The 21,632-nt window shown below is 36.9% G+C and overlaps 1 long non-coding RNA gene across 1 annotated transcript in view; it reads right to left on the reverse strand.

The window, feature by feature from the left end:
* LOC147575598 (uncharacterized) overlaps positions 1-21,632 on the reverse strand; it is a 467,807-nt gene that overhangs the window by 182,880 nt on the left and 263,295 nt on the right. Inside the window, exon 2 of the long non-coding RNA XR_015242740.1 lies at positions 17,147-17,221. This is a non-coding gene — a long non-coding RNA (uncharacterized LOC147575598). The remainder of the gene's footprint in view (positions 1-17,146; positions 17,222-21,632) is intronic.

The raw sequence follows: 21,632 nt of genomic DNA on the forward strand, positions 1-21,632 counted from the left end.
GCTTTCAGCACAGAGCCCAAGCAGGGCTCGATCCCACAAACCTTGGGATTGTGACCTGAGCCGAAGCCAAGAGTCATACACTTAACTGACTGAGCCACCCAGGTGCTCCCACTTAATTTGTATTTGAATGAAGCAAGGTGGAAAGAGAGCCACGGTTTCACAGATAGGGAGTTTTAACCTTTAATTCTGAAGTTTCACAGGAAAAAAAAATCTACATATAAGAAAAAAATAGGCATTAAAAGTTAAAGCTTCTTAATTTTAAACAAAAACAAAAGTAAGCGATAAATATGTTGAGCCATAATTTTGTCGAAGGTAATAATCAGAGTGGGCATAGTTTGTGTCAATTTATGTAATATCATACACCTTCCCTAGAAACAATGATAGACAGCCAGTCTCATATATGTAGTAAAATGTTTGTCTTTCATCATCCACGGCTATTCATATAAACCTACATATCCTCATATGGAGTGTGAGAATGGTGTTAGTGGTGAGATAGGGTGAGAATCATTTCTATTAAGTATAAAAGTGGGAAGGAAACAAGGAAGCACTAGCTGGTCATGACTATAAACAAAGTTTCTAGTTAAAATATATCTATCCTCTTTCTCAAAGGTTTCAACTGAGGGCAGACTAAATTGTTTCAGGACAGAAATTCTTGGATTCATTAAAAATATACAACCTTTTGATTTTGAGAGGCAATGCGATTGCTGATCTTAGTCACTCGTCAAATGTCAGAGTTTGACACCTGCCCTAGCACTTGCTCTCTCTCATAAACAGGGTATACCACTGAATCTCCCTAAACTCAGCCTTATGCATGGAACTAAAAACAATAAAATGAAAAAACTCAGAGAATTGCATTAACTTTAAAATATTATAATATTTTTAGTTAGTAGTAATATTTGTTATAGGTTGAAATGTGTCCCTCCAAAAATTCAGATTTTGAAGTTCTAACTCTTAGTACCTCAGAATGTGATCTTATTTTGAATAGGGTCTTTGCAGAGGAAATCAAGTAAAAATGAGGTCATTAGGGTAGGCCCTAATATAATATGACTTGTGCCCTTATATAAAAGGGAAATGCAGACACAGAGACATTGTGAAGAGACATAAGGAGAAGATAGCCATCTACAAGCCAAGAAAAAAGGTCTACAAGGGATCTTTCCCTCACAGCCTTCAGAAGGATCCTGTCTGACATCTTATTTTGGATTTCCAGTGAGACAATAAATATCTGTTATTTAAGTCACTTAACCTGTGAGACTTTGTTATGGTAGCCCTAGCAAACTAATACAATAAGCTTGATTAAGCTTGTTGTATTTATAAAATATTCATCATGAGTAAACATCAGTGTCAATGTAAACCCAGGAGGATTTTCTTTTTTCCATTCTTACTAATTTTACTAGGTCCTATATCTCTCTAAGAAGGGGAATATTGATTCAGAAGATCTGAATGACTTTACTTTTTTAAGTTTATTTATTTTGAGGGGGGAGGGGCAAAGAGAGAGAGAATCCCAAGCAGGCTCTGCACTGTCAGCACAGGGCCCAATGTGGGGCTTGATCTCACAAACCATGAGATCATGACCTGAGCAATAATCAAGAGTCAGGTGCTTAACTACTGAGCTACCCAAGTGCCCCCTGACACAGGTCTTATCTCTTATCAGACTTGAAAGTGTTATTATGGAACTGTTATTTCACGTATTTCCATCTATAAGTATATTAAGTCCACATAAACCATCGTTCAGAGAATAGGAATAAAAATTGTCATTGTTCTAGATTTATCCCAGAAAGTAGTTCTTGTTAAGACCAAAGTCAACCATATATTAGACTACAACTCAAATAATGGTCTTTTAAGAAAACAGAAAATATAAATGAATTGTGGCATGTCAGCAACATCACATGAGTTGGAATTTGGATACACACTTTGAGAGGAAGGTTAGTGTACAAGGGCTCTCTGAGAGAGTGAGAGAATGAAAAGAAGCCCAGTAGTGGTAAAACTTCATCAAAGCTTCATCACAGGGGGCTCTCCAGAGTTTCAAATATGTTTCATAGCATACCCTGTGTGAAGGCAGGGGAACTGAGCTTCTAAAACCCAGCTCCAGTCAGTCATTAGCTAAGGCTTTGGAGATGGGGACACTTCCCACTTTCAGGTAAAGTGGCTCTCCCTTGGTGTGAGCATCAAACAGCTTGCAAATAGTATCACAGGTGTGAACCATTGGAAGCAAAATTAAAAAAAAAATTGTAAGGGGGGAGCAAAAGGCACATAGAAATGGGGAAAGTGATCCAAGTGGATATGAATGGCATGACAGTAGGTGAAATGGCTACAACGATAGGTTATATTTTTGAGGATCTCTCTATGTCTTGCTGAGAAAAACAGTGATTATTAAGGACTATTACATGGTAGTCTTTGAGACCTCTGTCCAGATATCCCATAGCTACTTCCTGTTTCACCTGATAATTCTACTCATTTTTGGTTTTGCTCTCATTAATTCTGCTTACAGAAGAGTAAATAAGACATATGTCTGCCATTTTAAAGATAAGAATCAAAGAAAATCCTTGTGCATTCATCACTCATTTAGAAATAGAATATTGTGAGTAGCTTAATTGCTCCTCTGTACACTTCTCCAATTATATCCTGTTCCTTCCCCACGAGAGAACATGCTGGGCTGAATTTTTGTTGATAAGTCTATCTTTTTGTTTAGTGTTTTCACCCTGTTTGTATCCCAAAATGAGGTACTGTTCCATTTGACCACTTTCTGAACTTGACATCACTTTAATTATACAATATACACTCTCCTAGACCATGCTTCGTTGTCCAATATTGTGTGTTTTTAGATTCAGTTATGCTGACAACTGTAAATATATTTTATCATACAGTTGATGTGCATATGGATTGTTTCCAGTGTTTGCCACTATTAAAAATATTCCTGTTTTGAATAACCCTGCACCTTTCTTTCTCTGGTCACACTCATGCAAGTCAATATCTAGGGAAACATCTAGATGTTGATGATGAGTCCATCAATTCACATCCTTGCAAATACTTGATATTGTAAGACTTCTTTTGGCCATTTTGGTGGGTTTACATCTGCATTTCCTTGATACTGATTGGGTGAAGCATATTTATATGTTTTTTGGTCTTTTCAGTTTCCTCTTCTACGAGTGTCTGTCCAAGACTCACTGACAATTTCTGTTGAGCTGTCTTCTAGGAGTTCTTAATATGTTTGAATAGTCACACGTGGTCAGTTTTGTGTGTTACAAAAGTCTCCCAGTTGGAAGCCTGTTTATTTACTCTCTTTACAGTTTTTTTTGTTGTTGTTGTTTTTGATTTTAGATGAAACTTCTCTATTGTAATGCAGCTAACTTTATCTTTTCTTGATGGTATCTTTTGGGGTAATTCTAGAAAAAAAAATTTTTTTTTGGTGAGCTTATAGAGATAGTGTCATCTTTTAAGAATGCTATGATTTTGTCTTTCACATTGAACTCTTCCATTGACCTGTAAATAATTTTTTATTTATTTTACTTTATTTTTATTTTTTATGTTAATGATTTTTACATCACTCTGTGTTTCCTTAGTTAAAGAAGACCTGATGGCTTTCAAACTTAATTTATATCATACACCAAGATCTCCATTACACGTAATCCCACAAAATGAAGCTATGTTTTAAAACACCTTATACTTCCACAATGATGAATTATACCTCTGTTATCTCTACTGCAATCCAGTTTCTCTGCTTTCCTTAAAAGAAGAACAGAACTGCCAGTGCCTGTCTGTACTTTCTGTACTTAATAAGTTAGGCAGTTGGTTAATTATTCTCTCCCTTATCCAGAGAGCATTTATGGAGGCTTTCTTCTAGTTGTGTTCTTGCTTAAAAAGCTAACTGAGGTTTCTATAAGGTGAAGGAGAATTAGAAGGGAAAAAAATTATTACGAGCAATGAATAATATATATTTTCATAGCAATGAATGACTTTCATATGGCATTTTGACTTCTCTTTTCTATATGTGCACACTAAAAGTGGAGAAGGATAATCCACTTTTATGTTGTATGTTTCCAGGAGTCCAAAGGATGTGAGCAAAGTAGTGGGAAAGTATCATTTTCCCTCCATTCTGAACTTGTATTTAGTAATTACTAACATTGTTGCTTACCTTTCTGGAATCTAGTAGAATGGCTATAATGAATGGTTCCCAGTTGATATTGCTCAATCCCAAGGCATCAATTAGTAAATGAGGAATAAAGTCATTCAATTTACTTTTAGACTTAAACAATGACAAATCCTTGTCCCTCAAAAAGCATGAAATGAAGGATAATATATAAGTTAATGAGTGAATGAAAAGATGAATAAATACTAAACATCTGTATACAAGTAGGTGAACAGTTTTATGAACTAAAATGGGTCTATGAATAAAGATGATTTACCTGCTACAAATGTTACTACTGCTATTAAATATTCACATGATAGAACTTTGTTTTTCAAAGCTCTTGTTATGGTATTTTTCACCAGTAGAGGCTTCATTTTTTGTAGGAAAAAAAAAGGTAATTTATGGAGACTTGGTACTTTAAAACAGATTTCATTTGATCCTGAGGAACAGAACTAAAAATATTTCACAGAACGATGGGAAAGAAAGTATCTTAACCCAATGCCTCTGTGTGTCCTTTTGTTTCTTTAGATTCCAGAGTACTGAAATGCTTACCATTATTACTATTACTCGTTTCATCTACTGTATGCTTATCAAAGTAAGTTTCTCTGTCACAGCTGGAACAATCAAGATTTCTTTTGTTGCTTATAATAAATAAATACTCAATTGTGAGAATGTCCTCAGGGAAAGTTCATTAAAAAAGAAATGAAAATGCTGAGAAATAAATGGTTATTGTGATTGCACTTGTTTTGAAATAATATGCAAAAATGTAATTTGGTTCCGTAATGTCTGGAATGCAAGGAAAAAATTTAAGATGGAGAAATGGAAAAGACGATGCATTTATTATGTTATTTCAATTATCATTTTGTTTCTGAGGGTGGGAGAGTTTAGATTGAAAACACTATTTTGGAATAAAACGTGAATGTAGCTAACAGGGAAAAAGGGCAAAGTACACAAATGGGAATATTAAGTGATAAATAGATAAAATTGGGCACATCTCTAGCATTGCTTGACAGATGCTTTTTTAGATTGAATGCCTAGCATTTGGATTTTTCCCTTTGTTTTGTTTAAAGTCTCTATTGGCAGCCTTACTCTGTAGTTTCCCAGGTTATTTTGCCTTCTCCTTGTTTTGGCTCAATGACAAGTAACAATTAACCAGTCAGGGAACATTGTAATAGAGATGTGAATGGCTTGAGGTAAGTGCCTGATATCAGAAAACAATTCTCTAGGTAAAACAATCCCTTTCAGGGATTCAGGATAGTGAAATGAAAATTAACTTTGCTTTTCTTCAGATTTAATTCTCCTTACTTGTCCTCATTCCTCAAGTTATTTTCTTTTTTATGTCTCCAATGTGGATTTGCATGGTAGTTTTGTTTTTCTCAAATTGTAAGGGAAGGTAGAATTAAACAAAGAAAACAATTAAGACAAATGGATGGTGTGAGCCAAAGTGCTGGTGAGTGGAAAACAGGAAAGAGATGGCAAAGAGAAGGCAAGGTGGATCACTGAATTCAGAAGGCCACAGAGCCCACTAAAAGACAACTAAGGAGTACAAGAGAAATTGAAATCAAAGTCATTGCTGTTGCTCCTGTCTGAAGCTCCTAAGATTCCTTCACTGTTTACCTTTAACCAAGACATTCAGCCACCTAACGTCATTGCTTAAATCTAACTCTTACTCATTGTCACCAAATATCCAGTCTAGTGTAATATGTACAAGCAGAAAGTAGTCATTGACAGAATGATAATACGTTTAAAAAGCTTACACACATACAAACCGCGCGCGGACACACACACAAAACTAAGAACACCTCAGGGAGAGGGAGTTAAGGAAATATGTGATTATCTAGTAATGGGGGAAAATTTTGACCAGTAGTTTGTAAACTTAAAAAAAAAAAATTCCTGGGCATATATAGTCTTTAAAATATATGAAGAACCACTAATGGTCAGGGGATAGAGGTGGCACACTTTGATGAAAATGATACAGACCAGAGAGATGGGAAAGAGAATAGAACGAATGGATGCATGAAGCACTTCTATATTTAATACTGAGTAAGGCACATGATATTTTTAAACTGCAGAAGGGAAAATGGCATGAAACATATATTCTCTGGTCCCCAAGAAATTATAATTTGTAATACAGTTTACCTTACTCATATTGAAAAGATACACAGCTTTATTTTTTTAATGTGAAATTTATTGTCAACTTGGTTTCCATACAACACCCAGTGCTCATCCCAACAGGTGCCCTCCTCAATACCCATCACCAACCCTCGCCTCCCTCCCACCCCCCTATCAACCCTCAGTTTGTTCTCAGTTTTTAAGAGTCTCTTTAGTTTTGGCTCCCTCCCTCTCTAACCTCTTTTTTTTTTCCCTTCCCCTCCCCCATGGTCTTCTGTTAAGTTTCTCAGGATCCACCTAAGAGTGAAACCATACGGTATCTGTCTTTCTCTGTATGACTTATTTCACTTAGCATAACACTCTCCAGTTCCATCCACATTGCTACAAGAGGCCATATTTCATTTTTTCTTATTGCCAAGTAGTATTCCACTGTGTATATAAACCACATCTTCTTTATCCATTCATCAGTTGGTGAACATTTAGGCTCTTTCCATCATTTGGCTATTGTTGAGAGTGCTGTTATAAACATTGGGGTACAAGTGCCCCTATGCATCAGTACTCCTGTATCACTTGGGTAAATTCCTAGCAGTGCTATTGCTGGGTCATAGGGTAGGTCTATTTTTAATTTTTTGAGGAACCTCCACACTGTTTTCCAGAGTGGCTGCACCAGTTTGCATTCCCACCAACAGTGCAAGAGGGTTCCCGTTTCTCCACATCCTCTCCAGCATCCATAGTCTCCCGATTTGTTCATTTTAGCCACTCTGACTGGCATAAGGTGGTATCTCAGTGTGGTTTTGATTTGTATTTCCTTGATGAGGAATGATGTTGAGCATAGTTTCATGGTCTGTTGGCCATCTGGATGTCTCCTTTAGAGAACTGTCTATTCATGTTTTCTTCCCATTTCTTCACTGGATTATTTGTTTTTTGGGTGTGGAGTTTGATGAGGTCTTTATAGATTTTGGATATTAGCCCTTTGTCTGATATGTCATTTGCAAATATATTTTCCCATTCTGTTGGTTTTCTTTTAGTTTTGCTGATTGTTTCCTTTGAAGTGCAGAAGCTTTTTATCTTCATGAGGTCCCAATAGTTCATTTTTGCTTTTAATTCCCTTGCCTTTGGAGATGTGTCAAGTAAGAAATTGCTGCAGCTGAGGTCAGAGAGGTTTTTTCTCCTGCTTTCTCCTCTAGAATTTTCATGGTTTCCTGTCTCACATTCAGGTTCTTCATCCATTTTGAGTTCATCTTTGTGAATGGTGTAAGAAAGTGGTCTAGTTTCATTTTTCTGCATGTTGCTGTCCAGTTCTCCCAGCACCATTTGTTAAAGAGACTGTCTTTTTTCCATTGGATATTCTTTCCTGCTTTGTCAAAGATTAGTTGGCCATACTTTTGTGGGTCAAATTCTGGAAATGCCCACAGCTAATATCATCCTCAATGGGGAAAAACTGAGAGCTTTCCCCCTGAGATAAGAAACACAACAGGAATGTCCAATCTCACCGCTGTTGTTTAACATAGTGTTGGAAGTTCTAGCATCAGCAATCAGACAACAAAAGGAAATCAAAGGCATCAAAATTGGCAAAGATGAAGTCAAGCTTTCACTTTTTGCAGATGACATGATATTATACATGGAAAACCCAATAGACTCCACCAAAAGTCTGCTAGAAGTGATACATGAATTCAGCAAAGTCTCAGGATACAAAATTAATGTACAGAAACCAGTTGCATTCTTATACACTAATAATGAAGCAACAGAAAGACAAATAAATAAACTGATCCCATTCACAATTGCACCAAGAATCATAAAATACCTAGGAGTAAAGCTAACCAAAGATGTAAAAGATCTGTATGCTGAAAACTATAGAAAGTTTATGAAGGAAATTGAAGAAGATACCAAGAAAGGGAAATACATTTCATGCTCATGGATTGGAAGAATAAATATTGTTCAAATGTCAATACTACCCAAAGCTATCTACACATTCAATGCAATCCCAATCAAAATTGCACCAGCATTCTTCTTGAAGCTAGAACAAGCAATCCTAAAATTTTTATGGAATCACAAAAGACCCCGAATAGCCAAAGTAATATTGAAGAAGAAGACCAAAGCGGGAGGCATCACAATCCCAGACTTTAGCCTCTACTACAAAGCTGTAATCATCAAGACAGGATGGTATTGGTACAAAAACAGACACATAGACAAATGGAATAGAATAGATACACAGCTATAAATGGCAAAAGTGGATGAGAGAAACTACAAGGAGATCTGAGAAAGATACTATAAATGATTCTTGAGTGGATAAATAAGGGAGAGAAGGTAAAACTTGTTCCAGGCATAATGAAAGACTAGGATAATGGGAAATTGAAAAAAATGTAATGCACATTGTTCTGGAAATAATACAAAATATTTGGATAGGAAAAGTTGCTCATTTAAACCATTCAAAGGAGGGACATTTTTAGAACACTCCTCTCCATGGAGGGGAGATGATGTGAGAAACTATCAGCAAAAAAAAAGTGAAAATTGCGGGTGAAGATCAAGTATAAAATTTTATTTTTATTTTTTAAATGTTTACCAATTTTGAGAGAGAGAGAGAGAGAGAGAGAGAGAGAGAGAGAGAACAAACAAGTGGGGAGGGACAGAGAGAGGGAGACAGAATCTGAACCAAGATCCAGGCTCCAAGCTGTCAGTTTTGAGCCCAACATGGGGCTTGAACCCATAAACCATGAGATCATGACCTGAGCCAAAGTTGAATGCTTAACTGACTGAGCCACCCAGGAGCCCCCAACTATAAAATTTTAAATAACCAGTAAATGACTTTAATTAGAAATGACCTCAATGAACTAGCTTGCATCATAAAATCAGGCACATAATTGATGCTCAACGAAGGAGAGAGGAAGTCAATGAACAAATAAATGAATAAAGAACACATAAATGAACATAGTACATTAAAGGGAAATTAGCCTGGTGACAATATGGAAGTAGAGAAGTGGCCTGGAGACAAGGAACCTTATAAGAGGCCATATCAGAAAACCAGATGAGATGGTAAGGGCAGTAACAAGGGAAGAAGGAAGAAGGAACTGAGAAGGAATTCAAGGGACAAAAGGTACTGCTCCCCAGGGAGTTCTGTAAAAGCCTGGCTATTTGGAGAAAGAGCTACTTTAAAAGGAATTGTAGTAAGTTGGATACCAGAGGCATTAATGTTTACTGACACTGAAAACATGTAGGCGCCAGTTTGAATTATAAGACAACACCTGAGTACAAACTCTAACCTGAGGATCTTATCATAACAGGCAAACATACAAGTTGACTGTGACCATGAGAATGGATGGTATCTTATTGAAAAGAGAGAAGAGAGAGAGAGAGAGAGAGAGAGAGAGAGAGAGAGAGAGAGAGAAACTGAGACATGGGAATATACTTATGACCCGTTAAATACACACTGAAATGTCTGATCTGAAAGATGGAAACCCTCTGTTGTCTGAGCAAAACAGGCTGCCATGGAATTATTGTTTCCCGTGTTTGAGTGGAGAGGTGTCTTAAGATTAAACAATTTCAAAATTGATATTGATTGTTTCAAGAATCAGTCCTACTGTTTGCATTTGACCAAATTCAGGGTAGTGAAGTCAGTTATTCATTTTCATTATAGACAGGATTCCTGATAGAACTATGAATATTCTTGGGGCACCTGGGTGACTCAATTGGTTAGGAGTCCCAACTCTTGACTTCAGCTCAGGTCATGACCTGGCAGTTTGAGATTGAGCCCCATATCAGGCTCTGTGCTAGTTGCACAGAGCCTGCTTGGGAATCTCTCTCTCCCTTTCCTTGCCCCTCTCCCCCCCCCACCTCTCAAAACAAATACATAAACATTTAATAAAGAAATAACTATTGGGGCGCCTGGGTGGCCCAGTCGGTTAAGCATCTGACTTCTGCTCTGGCCATGATCTCACAGTCTGTGAGTTCGAGCCTCGCATCAGCTTCTGTGCTGACAGCTCAGAGCCTGGACCCTGCTTCAGATTCTGTGTCTCCCTCTCTCTCTGCCCCTCCCCCACTCACACTCTGTCGCTGTCTCAAAAATAAACACTAAAAAAAAAAAAAGAGAAAGAAAGAACTTTGAACATTCTCTTTGGGATTCCTTGGTGAAGCCCTATTGTCTTCATTTAACTGGACTTATCCAGGTTATGTGTTCTTGGTTTGATCTCCCTTTCCTCACATTTCTAAAGCAAACAAGCCAACTCTCGTTTCAGAAGCACACATGCAGCTAGAAGGACATTATAGTTTTTGGGAGCAAGTTTTAAAAAGTTCAAGTGACTATAGGTTATTTTTTAAGGGTAGCATTTACTATATAAAATTCTTTACACTTAAATTTACAGTGCAAAACAGTATCGGTAGTCAAATGAAATATTTACAATTGTCAACAAAAAGAAGTCATGACAGTATTTTTATAATCCAAAGTTGTGTGCTGGTAGACATGGTGGTGATTGTGGGTGTGAGGTAAAATTCTTAGGAGCTTGATAATATTTCACATCAGGGAAATATAACAACAACAAGAAAGGAAGAAATAATATTTAATTTTTATTTTTTAATGTTTATTTTTGAGATAGAGACAGAGCATGAATGGGGGAGGGTCAGATAGAGAGGGAGACACAGAATCTGAAACAGGCTTCATGCTCTGAGCTGTCAGCACAGAACCTGACGTAGGGGCTCGAACCTACCAACTGCGAGATCATGACCTGAGCCAAAGTCGGACGCTTAACCGATTGAGCCACCCAGGCGCCCCAGGAAGAGATAATATTTAGATTGGGGGTGTGAGCACAAAGTTAAGAATTAGAAATAGTATTACCAAGTACTTTCGAAGCCTCACTTTTCCTTATTAATTCCCCTTCCAAAGTTTCTCTGCCTTGTGTGTTAATGTTTTAGGTGGCACTCCACTTTTGTCATTTAATCAAGTGTGCCAATTAAACAGAATCCTCTGTTAATTATTAGGAGAGCTACACAGGAAAAAAAAATGCCTGGAGGTTTTGAATTGTTTGTTTCCATTTTTTCCGTGTTATATTTAGCTGTCTGGACTAAGTATATTTAAGTTGGGGCTTATTATTATAAGTCAGAAAGTCACCATGAACTAATTATTTTCAGTTCATTTATGTGATTAATGTTGAAAACTTGGAAACTTGTACATACCTTGAGTTGGCTCCAATTAATCAATGTGGAGAAAAAAAATTCAAGGTGCCCCCAGTCCTACTTCCAAAGCAGTGAAGGGCTACTGGATTTCAAACATGTTATTAGTTATTCTGGCTGAAATGAGCATATCAACACTCCAGGCTCCCCTTATTCCTCTCCCCTGGCTTGTGTGGAATGCAGAGGTTCTTTGAATATAGAGAATAGATATTTTTAGTAGATTCTTCTCAGAATGTAAGGCTACAGCAGCAGTCCTTTGCCATGATGTCTCCATATCCAGGAGGACACGTTTCTTCAACCACAGGATCCAAAGGCATCGACTTCATTACTGCTACTAAAGTCTGGCTTGGGCCAAGACCTTCAAAATCCTTACCCTTCGACAGCTGTTTGGTGGTTTATTTAGGACTTCAATGGGCAATCTCAGCACAGCTCCTTCTGGACAAGTGTCAGCATCTCCTCCAAATCTCTGTCATCCTTTGCCTTAATTGGCTCCATTAACAGGTGTTCTCAGGCCAAAATATGAGGATTCAACTGATTCATCACTTCCTGAGGCCCAATGTCAAAGATAGCATTTGGAACACACTGGGGGTGAAGCAGAAGCTGGGAAATATGAAAAGATCTCACAGTCCACTTGGCTTTAGCTGGTAAAGGGCAGTGAGGGAATGGATTGATTTGAATTTGAACTCTGGCCTTGATCTTAATGACAACATAGGCATGTGATCTCAGTTCCTTGTAATTTCCTGTGTCCTCTTCAGAATGCCAATGAATATATTAATGTTACTACTAACTTCTTTTTTTTTTTTTTTCAACGTTTTTTATTTATCTTTGGGACAGAGAGAGACAGAGCATGAATGGGGGAGGGGCAGAGAGAGAGGGAGACACAGAATCGGAAACAGGCTCCAGGCTCCGAGCCATCAGCCCAGAGCCTGACGCGGGGCTCGAACTCACGGACGGCGAGATCGTGACCTGGCTGAAGTCGGACGCTTAACCGACTGCGCCACCCAGGCGCCCCTACTACTAACTTCTAAAATATTTTTGTGCTTTTATCATATCAAACATTATTTACTTTGCTATTCATAGTATCATATCACTAAACGTACTTCAGTGTTGAATAAACTGAAGGTCAAAGAAATTAAAAGTCTTGCCAAAAATTTTATAGACTGGAAAGTAGACTAGTGGTTGCTTGGGTCTGGAGGTGGGATAGTAATTACCTGTAAATTGACATGGGGAATCATACTGGGGTGAGGAAAATATTCTAAAGCTGATTTATAGTGATACTCCTCGCATACATGCCAATATTATTGAACTGTCCACTTGAATGCTGTGAATTTTATGTCTAAATATACCTCAATAAAGATGTTTAAGAAAAAGAAGGTTTGCCAAAAGTCACATCATTCTCCTCTAACTCCAATGCTTACATATGTATCCCAATGCAACAAGCTCTAGAAACACTGAAGACCTGGTTCCCCTCTAGTTTGCTGTAGAAGGTTGGGCAATTTATGGAAGTTTTCTAGGAAGAAGTTTCTTTGAGTATAAGTGAGATCACTGGAGCAGTTATATGTCTTGAAGATGTTAAATTACTTCCAGTAGTACCTAACTGAGCAAGCTCTCCATGAATTGACATACAATGAGTTTAAAAAATACAAAAGAGTTTAAAAAATTAATTCTGGAAGGACATTTGATGAAGACTATTTCACCCAGAATCTTAAAGGCATTGAAGGCAGAACAAATATTCTACTATCCTTCTTTCTTTGGGTCTGAAATAAAAAAGGTCCACGAATTTGTGCACCTCTTTAACTTTATGTAACACCACCACCAAGGTTCTTTGGTTATTTGGTTTTCTTAGTACATTCATTGGTGACTTAATGTTTATAAACATTCAGAGGGTAGTCCTGGGATGCAGTTAGATTTCTAGAATTTCTACAAAGCACACAAATCTACAGCTGCACAGGAGTATGAGTAAGCTATAACAGGGCAATTATAGGAATAGAAAGAAAGTGACAATGAGTTGTAAATCTACTCTATTATGTGTGTGTGTGTGTATATATATATATATATATATATATATATATATATATATTCTCTTTAACAGAACTCCATATCAAATTGAATAAAGATAGGAGAAATGTAAAAAGGATACTTTTTCCACAATCAAAATTATATTTAAATTAAGTCATTTTTTAAATATATACTTTCAGTATCATGTACTTTCTCCATCATTTTCAAATAAGATTTAATTGAGGTAAATTGTATCTCACACTTTCTTTTCAAAATATGCTCATTTCCACAATCAAAGCCATACTGACCTAACACCGGTCAGAGTGGCTAGAATGAACAAGTCAGAAAACTATAGATGTTGGCACGGATGTGGAGAAATGGGAACCCTCTTGCAATGTTGGTGGGAATGCAAACTGGTGCAGCTGCTCTAGAAAACAGTGTGGAGGTTCCTCAAAAAATTAAAAATAGAACTACCCTATGACCCAGCAATAGCACTACTAGGAATTTATCCAAAGGATATAGGAGTGCTATGCATAGGGGTACATGTACCCTAATGTTTATAGCAGCACTTTCAACAATAGCCAAATTATGGAAAGAGCCTAAATGTCCATCAACTGATGAATGGATAAAGAAGATGTGGTTTATAGATACAATGGAATACTACTTGGCAATGAGAAAGAATGAAATCCTGCCATTTGCAGCAACGTGGATGGAACTGGAAGGTATTATGCTAAGTGAAATAAGTCAGTCAGAGAAAAATATCATATATTTTCACTCATATGTGGATCTCGAGAAATTTAACAGAAGACTATGTGGGAAGGTAATGGGAAAAAATAATTAGAAACAGAGAGGCAAACCATAAGAGACTCTTAAATACAGAGAACAAAATGAGGGTTGATGGTAAGGGTGGGGGGAGAGGGGAAAGCAGATTATGGGCATTGAACAGGGCACTTGTTGGGATGAGCACTAGGTGTTGTAGGGAAGCCAATTTGACAATAAATTATATTAAAAATTATTCCCATTTCCTAAAGTGAGGCACATCCACATTCTGATTACATATGAAATATTGTGGTTTTCATAGGAGTAGGTATGCAGAAAATAGGACTTCTTGTATCAGAGAAGGAAGGAGAAAACACTCTGAACCTCAGTGAAAGCAGCAAGAAGATCATGAATAAATCTATGTGAGGCCTAACATTTGGGATGAAAATGAACATCTCAGTTACACACAGGGGTATTTGTACTGTATCTCTGGAATTTTAGCCACAGAAACATAAATAACAGGATAGTGAAAATTGTTCAAATTGTTCAGACTTACTTTGAGAACAGTTCTCAAATACATAATAATAGCCAGATTGTGAACTAATGTTTTAAATATTCCCCTATATGATATACATATAAGGTGCCCATTTTATAAGCACAATTACACATATCCCTAATTATTACTTCTGCTGTTTGGATTAGCCATATGAGTTCTTCATAGAATCATGAAGTCCAAAAATACTTTGTGATGATTTTGTCCAATCTCCCACCAAAATAAGACTCTCAATTCTAGAAATAGATACTTAGATGCTCTTGAAATACTTCCAGGGAGAATGAACTCACCAACTCTGAGGAGGTCAAGTGAATTTTTTACTTCTTTATTTTTCAGAAGATTGTACTTCCCATCAAAAATGATACTTATTTTGTTGGGGTGCCTGGATGGTCCAGTCGGTTAAGTGTCTAACTTCGGCTCAGGTCATGATCTCGCAGTTTGTGGGTTTGAGCCTCACATCAGGTTCTGTGCTGACAGCTCAGAGCCTAGAGCCTGCTTTGGATTCTGTGTCTCCCTCTCTCTCTGCCCCTCCCCTGCTCTCCCTCTGTCTCTTTCTCTCAAAAATAAATAAACATTAAAAAAATGATATCTATCTTGTTAAAAAGATATGGTTTATTAACTAATAGTTAAGGACAAAAGTAACAACTCTTCTTATTTTTCTCAAAGTGGCAGATTTCTGACTATTTGAAGATAATGACTATTTTCCAGGACATATATTTCTAGAATAATCTACCTTTTCCCACGTTGTCTCTTTTAATCATAGAATTGTTACAATAGCTATGTTTTATGAATGTGTGTGTATAAGAGGAATGGCAGTTGTATGATTGTTATGTGTTTATAGGCAAAGAAACAAACAAACAAACAAACAAACAAAACAACCTTACTTTGACATAGCGTCAATTACAGTGCTGGCCAAAAGTTGCCCACCGAACCACAGAAGGGTGGAGAGAGTAGAATGGTTATGAATATGTGAAAGAAAAGAATAAAGCAATTAAGAGATGAAAAGATTGAAGCAGGGGTACCATCCCTAAACCTCAAGAAGCAAGATTAGGAAACCATAACTACAATCAGAGTGTAGCTGTAGGAAAAATGCATCACAGCAAGAACTGCCTCTTTCAAAAGAGAGACACAGCAAAACTGAAACCATGCAGGAAAAGACATGGGATAAAAGTCCCAAATTTACTGTGTTCTTGTTCTCCAGTGATCTACCATTGGCTTCCCACTGGCCAGACTCAACCAGAGGTCTAAAGGCAAGAAAGCCCATTGAGGTAAACCTCCTGCAATTCAGAACAGGGAAGAGACAGAGGAGATCTCAAAAGAAAAATATCTAGCACAACTATTTAGATTTTTCTTACATTATTAATTCATTGATTTTGGTCTTATCCTACAATATTCTTCATGCATCTCTGTGCAAAAAAATGTCTTTTCATCCCAATACAAAATTTATTCTATTATTTTAAGATTAAAGTCCTCAATGGAACCCTTTCATATGATCACAGCCCACAAGAAACCCATATGATTTAAAATATGGATAGAAAATTTTCAAATACCTTTTATAACTTTATCTTAAGTAGATACAATAATTTGATGAATAGGGATGGAACGTATCATGATCCTCATTTAGAAATGGGAAGAATAAAATTAAGGTAGTTAACTGACTTGTCGGAGATGAAAGCAATGATAAGAATATAAAACTCTCCGTTTTCCTTTTTCCGCTTTCTTAAAGTCTCCTAACAAGAACCATAGCACAAGGCTGGAAAGGCCTTTATAAGCATACTCAGAGAAGCATTATTTGGATAATAGGAACTTAATCTACATTGAATTATTTCATATACTCAAGCGTTTGTTCATTTAACAAATGTGGGTTGCTTATAGGAACTATACATGCAAGGCCACAAGGGGGCTACTGTGATAGAAACAAGAGAAGGCAACAGAGACATGAATGCCTGAAACACACTAGGGTCTATGATAAGTAAACATTTTACCCATATCACCTCTATATATCATGTCACAAGACATGGCGTTTACTCTCAGAGGGTATGTGATATAATCGGAAGTGCAAAGTCACTTACCCGAAAGATGGGTGATGAAAAGATGGGGCCAAGGAACTTCTTGGCTACTTCACCAAAAGAGACAAGTGATACGGGCCTTTATTTTGTGGATATTTAAAGTCACTGAAGACTTTGGGCTGGAGACTTTAGACTTTGAGTCAAGCTCAAAGCTTTTTACACAGAAGTAGATGGAGATGGGTCACCTCTTTTGGGTACCTGTACTTGGAAATTCCCAGGGTTTACTACAAGGTCCTCCTCAGTCCTTCCTCTGTGTTTTTGTTTTGTTTTGTCTTGCTTTGTTTTGTTTTCTTTTATCATGTTGGGTTGTATGTGTACGTATGTTTTTATTGACAAGAATCTCACCCAGTTTTAGGTTTTGCTTACCAGATATGCGGTAGTGATGTTTCTCACAGATCCATGTCTGCTGTCTCCAGATCTGGTCAACTGCCAATATCCACTCTAGTTTTTCAAAATAATTTCAAATCAGTATGTGCAAATACATTCATACATGCATATATAAAATATGACTCCCTTCTAGATATGCTCCTTTTCTATCTATCATCTATTCATCATCTCTGTCAAGCGAAATTTATAATCCAGAAACCAAGAATCCTCCTAGATACCTCACCTGTATTGCCAGTTATATCCAACTCATCACCAAATTTGCTTCAAGTAGTGGTTGTCTTATTAGTCCCTACTCTTCACTATCTCTGTGACCTACCAAAGCTTCTTCTGCTAGTCTTAGGATGGTTTCTCATCACATGATTTCAAAATTTCGTTGCCCTTCATGTAGCCTTAAATCCTCAGTGCTACAAAAAATAAAGAAGGGGACAGCAACCAATGGAAGTCATTTTATATAAAAAAGCGATCTTTTTGTTTTCAAACAGTAATGGAATTTATTTGAAATTAAATATCTGTCTGAGTAATAAGAATATGTATGTCCTGATGATTTACCTACTGAGGCAGGAGCTGTGCTGTGTCCAAGAGTTCACAGAGGATTCTAACTCATCTTCTAAAGACAGAAAAATAATAGATCACAGAGACCTATTTTTTCTTCTTTCTTTTTTGTAGTGTCAAAAGCCACTAGTATATCATGGAAAAAGTTCTTAAAAATCTTACTATCAGTGACTAATATCTTTAAACCTGTTATTATCACAATACTTGTCTTCACATAGCATTGCAAAAGAACTGTGCTGGAAAATATTGTCTGTAATTCCCAAAAACACATTTACCAGAAGTGTATCTGGGGTTGATCAGCAGACCTCATTTTAGGTTCTGATAGGAAGTTCTATGATCAATCAGTGGGTGTTTGTCTGACCCTGTGGAAATGGCTTTTCTCTCTCTTAGACTAGAATGGTATAATTCTACCCACAGTTAATTGGTATTTCATAATACAATTAAAATTGAAAGAAATTGAAAACCTCTTACAGTGTTGATCTGAAGAGGAATGTTATTCAATGATATTTTGCTATGAATGGGGAATAAAATGAATTCATGGTGATCTGTTCAGAATGGGGAAATTAGTTAACATTAAAGGAAAGTTCTAAATCTTGCATGAAATAACCTGGTTTATTATAAACCTAAATGTCTGTCTTGTTGAATTGAGCTCTCTGAATAGGTATCTCAGGAGCCTTTTGAATTGCCAGAACTGAAACTCATAAACATTCATTAATAGAATACTTTGGGTAATATTTTTCCCTTTTCCAAAACATTGTAGTTTCTGTAAAAAAAACATTTTGCCATATCAGAAAGATAAATCCTAATAGTGGAAGCAATTAAGGAGAGTAGAGAAATACAGGTTTTTAAAAGTTATCTCTATTTACCAACTGATAAAGAAGTAATAGAAGAGCTTTGTGAGGGGTTTGTGGCATTTGTAGTCTTTCAGGATAAAGAAGAGCAGTCTGGCAATTGTTTTTTCTTTCCCTTTTTAATTCCACTTTTGTCTTTCTGATCGAAACTAAATCTAGAACTGTAAGTTCCAATACATTAGAAATGTTAACCTAAGACTTGAACACATTTGTTAAGAGAAACTGCTCATGCTTCATCACTGTTGAACACTTCCAAAAAAAAAAATTGTAGAATTTCAGAAAGAGATCCATTTGGCCATGGCAAATAGAGGCTTTGGTTATTAGTGGTTTAACATTAGCCTTTATAAGTCTCCCACAGATATAGGTAATTTGTAGACTAGCTAGACTGACTGTGGTTCTATAGCCTATTTCAGTGCTTCCCAGATTGGATCCACATAACGGGACATAGTCTGTAAAATAGAACTTTCATGAGATTAAGAGACTCACTAATGAGCAAATGATTTACATTTATGGTAGAGCTGGGGCTAGAACCTGCTTCTCTGAAACACAGTCCTCAAGTGTTCCTACTACCTACTATTCCTTGCTAATAGACACCATTCATTCTTTCATTCAGTGAGTAGTGACTAGTGTCAGTGTGTGGCCCTTTCTGAAAGGCAAAGGGTATGGCAATGACAAAGCTCATAACACCCCAGTGTTCCTAATGCTTGCACTCTCAACAGCGGAGGTAAGTAAAATAGGTAGTGTAAGTTCTGTAAATTTTGAGCATAAATTCTGGTAGATAGTATACGCTAAAGAGAAAAATGTGATTAATTGGGAAGGGGGATTGAGAGTTTGGGGCAATGAAATTTTAAACAGAGTATTCACAGAAGGCCTCAGAAAACGATGGCATTCAAATGAAGACTTGAAGTCGGTGATGTACAAACTTTGGGAATAACTGTGAAAGAGTCTAGGTTGAGGGAGAAAGTCTCTGAGACAAGATTGTGCCTGATTCATATCAAGAATAGCAAGATGCCCAGTGTAGCTGGGGGGTTTGGTCAGAAAGGGAAATGGAAGAGCGTTCTCATAGTCTTGTAAAAGGACATTTGTTGTACTCAGCGTAAAAGGAGATGCCACAGGAATATGTGCTTTGGACAGAGAATGACGTGATCAGACTATGTTTTAATGTGATCATTCTATACACAGTTTTGAGAATAGACTCAAGAGAAACAAGGGAAAAAAAAAAACAGGATGCTTAGGTTAGAAGTAATCACAAGAAACTGGTTTGATTGGTTTGATGAGATTTGGAAGAAGGAAGTGGCAAGGGGAAATTGAATACTGGATACATTTTTAAAGCACCAGAGTTTGCTGAATCATTGAATGTGGGATATGAAACAAGGAAAGGAGAAACAATTACTTCAAGATTTTTGACTGAGTACCTGGAAGGATGGAGTTGCTATGAACTGAGATGGAAAGACTGTAGAAAGAGTAACTTTAGGGTGGCAGAACGGCAGTCCAGATTTGTACATGTTAAATTTGAAATATCTCTTCAACTTGAAGAGGAACTGTGAAAGCGGATTTGGATACACATGTTTGGCATTCATAGGAGAGATTAGGCTAGAAATATAATTTGTAAGTTGTGCTAGGTAAATAGTGTTCCTCTGAAATTCATGTCCTTCCTGGAATCTCAGAATATGACTTTATTTGAAAATAGCGTCGTTGCAGATGTAGTTAATATGAGGTCATACTGGAGTAGAGTGGAATCTTCATCTAAACAACTTGTGTCCTCACAGGAAGAAAAGATACAGACATATAAGGAGAATGCCATGTTACACAGGGACAGAGACTGAGTGATGCATCTATAAGCCAAGGAACACCAAGGATTGCCAGCTACACTGAAGTGAAGGGAAAGGCATAGAACGGATTTTCCCCTAGAGTCTTCAGATAGAGCACGGCCCTGCCAACACTTTGATTTCAGGCTTCTAGCTCAAAGAGCTGTGAGAGAATAAATTTCTGTTGTTTAAACTACCTAATTTATGGTGCTTTATTACAGAAGCCCTGAAAACTAATACATAAGTCATCAGTGTACAACAGTTATTTAAAGTCAAGAGACTAGATGAGATTCCCCAAGGAAGTAAATATAGTTAGAGAAAAGGTAAAGTCCAGTGTTTGAACCTTGGGTAACACTAGCTTTTAGAGGTCAGGGAGATGAGGAAAAAACAGAAAAAAAAAAAAAAAAAAAAACAGACTAAGACATAGCCAGTGTATTAGGAGAAAACCAAGGAGAGGTGAGATCCTGGAACTCAAATGGAGAAAGTGTATCAGAAGAAAGAAATGTGTTGGGGTGCCTGGGTGGCACAACTGACTGGTTGAGCATCCATCTTCAGCTCAGGTCATGATTTCATAGTACAGTTTGTGAGTTTGAGCCCCATATCAGGCTGGCTGCTGTCAGTGTGGAGCCTGCTTTGGATCCTCTGTCCCCCTCTCTCTCTACCCCTTCCCCTGGCACTCTCTCTGAAAAATAAATACTTAAAACAAAAGGGAGAAATAAATGTGTTAAATGCTACAAATAGAGAAAGTAAAATGAAAATTGATCATTTAGTAACGTAGCAGTCACTGATAACCTTGACATTGAGTTAAATCATCATGTTAAAAATTACCATGACACAATTATTTTTTTTAATTTCCAAAGATAATGATTTATACAATCTGATATAATTTCCAAGTAGATAGCTAACTGACAGAGACGATAAGATGGGAAATGCAAGATGTAGTGATATTTTCATTAAAAAACAAACTTAATTCAAGTTAAGGTGAGGAATCCATAACTGACTATAGTACTCACAAAAAGAAGTAAGGTTGAGAAAATACCCTAAAAACCTTCCACCATTTCATAAGTTTGTATTTTTAGAGGGAGCTTATCTATATTTTTGGCTGCCCCACTTCTCCTTTTGCTATAAAATAGAGGAGAAAAAAAAAAACAAAAGGAGAAAAAAACAAAGAAAGCCACAAATACAAAAGAAGGCAAGAAAGTGAGACTCATATGGGACCGTTCTCTTTGTTGTCCCCATGTGAGAACTGTCGAT

Source organism: Puma concolor, chromosome D3 (genome assembly GCF_028749965.1).
Source record: "Puma concolor isolate L17-30 chromosome D3, mPumCon1.1.hap2, whole genome shotgun sequence".
In the NCBI taxonomy this organism is placed as follows: domain Eukaryota; kingdom Metazoa; phylum Chordata; class Mammalia; order Carnivora; family Felidae; genus Puma; species Puma concolor.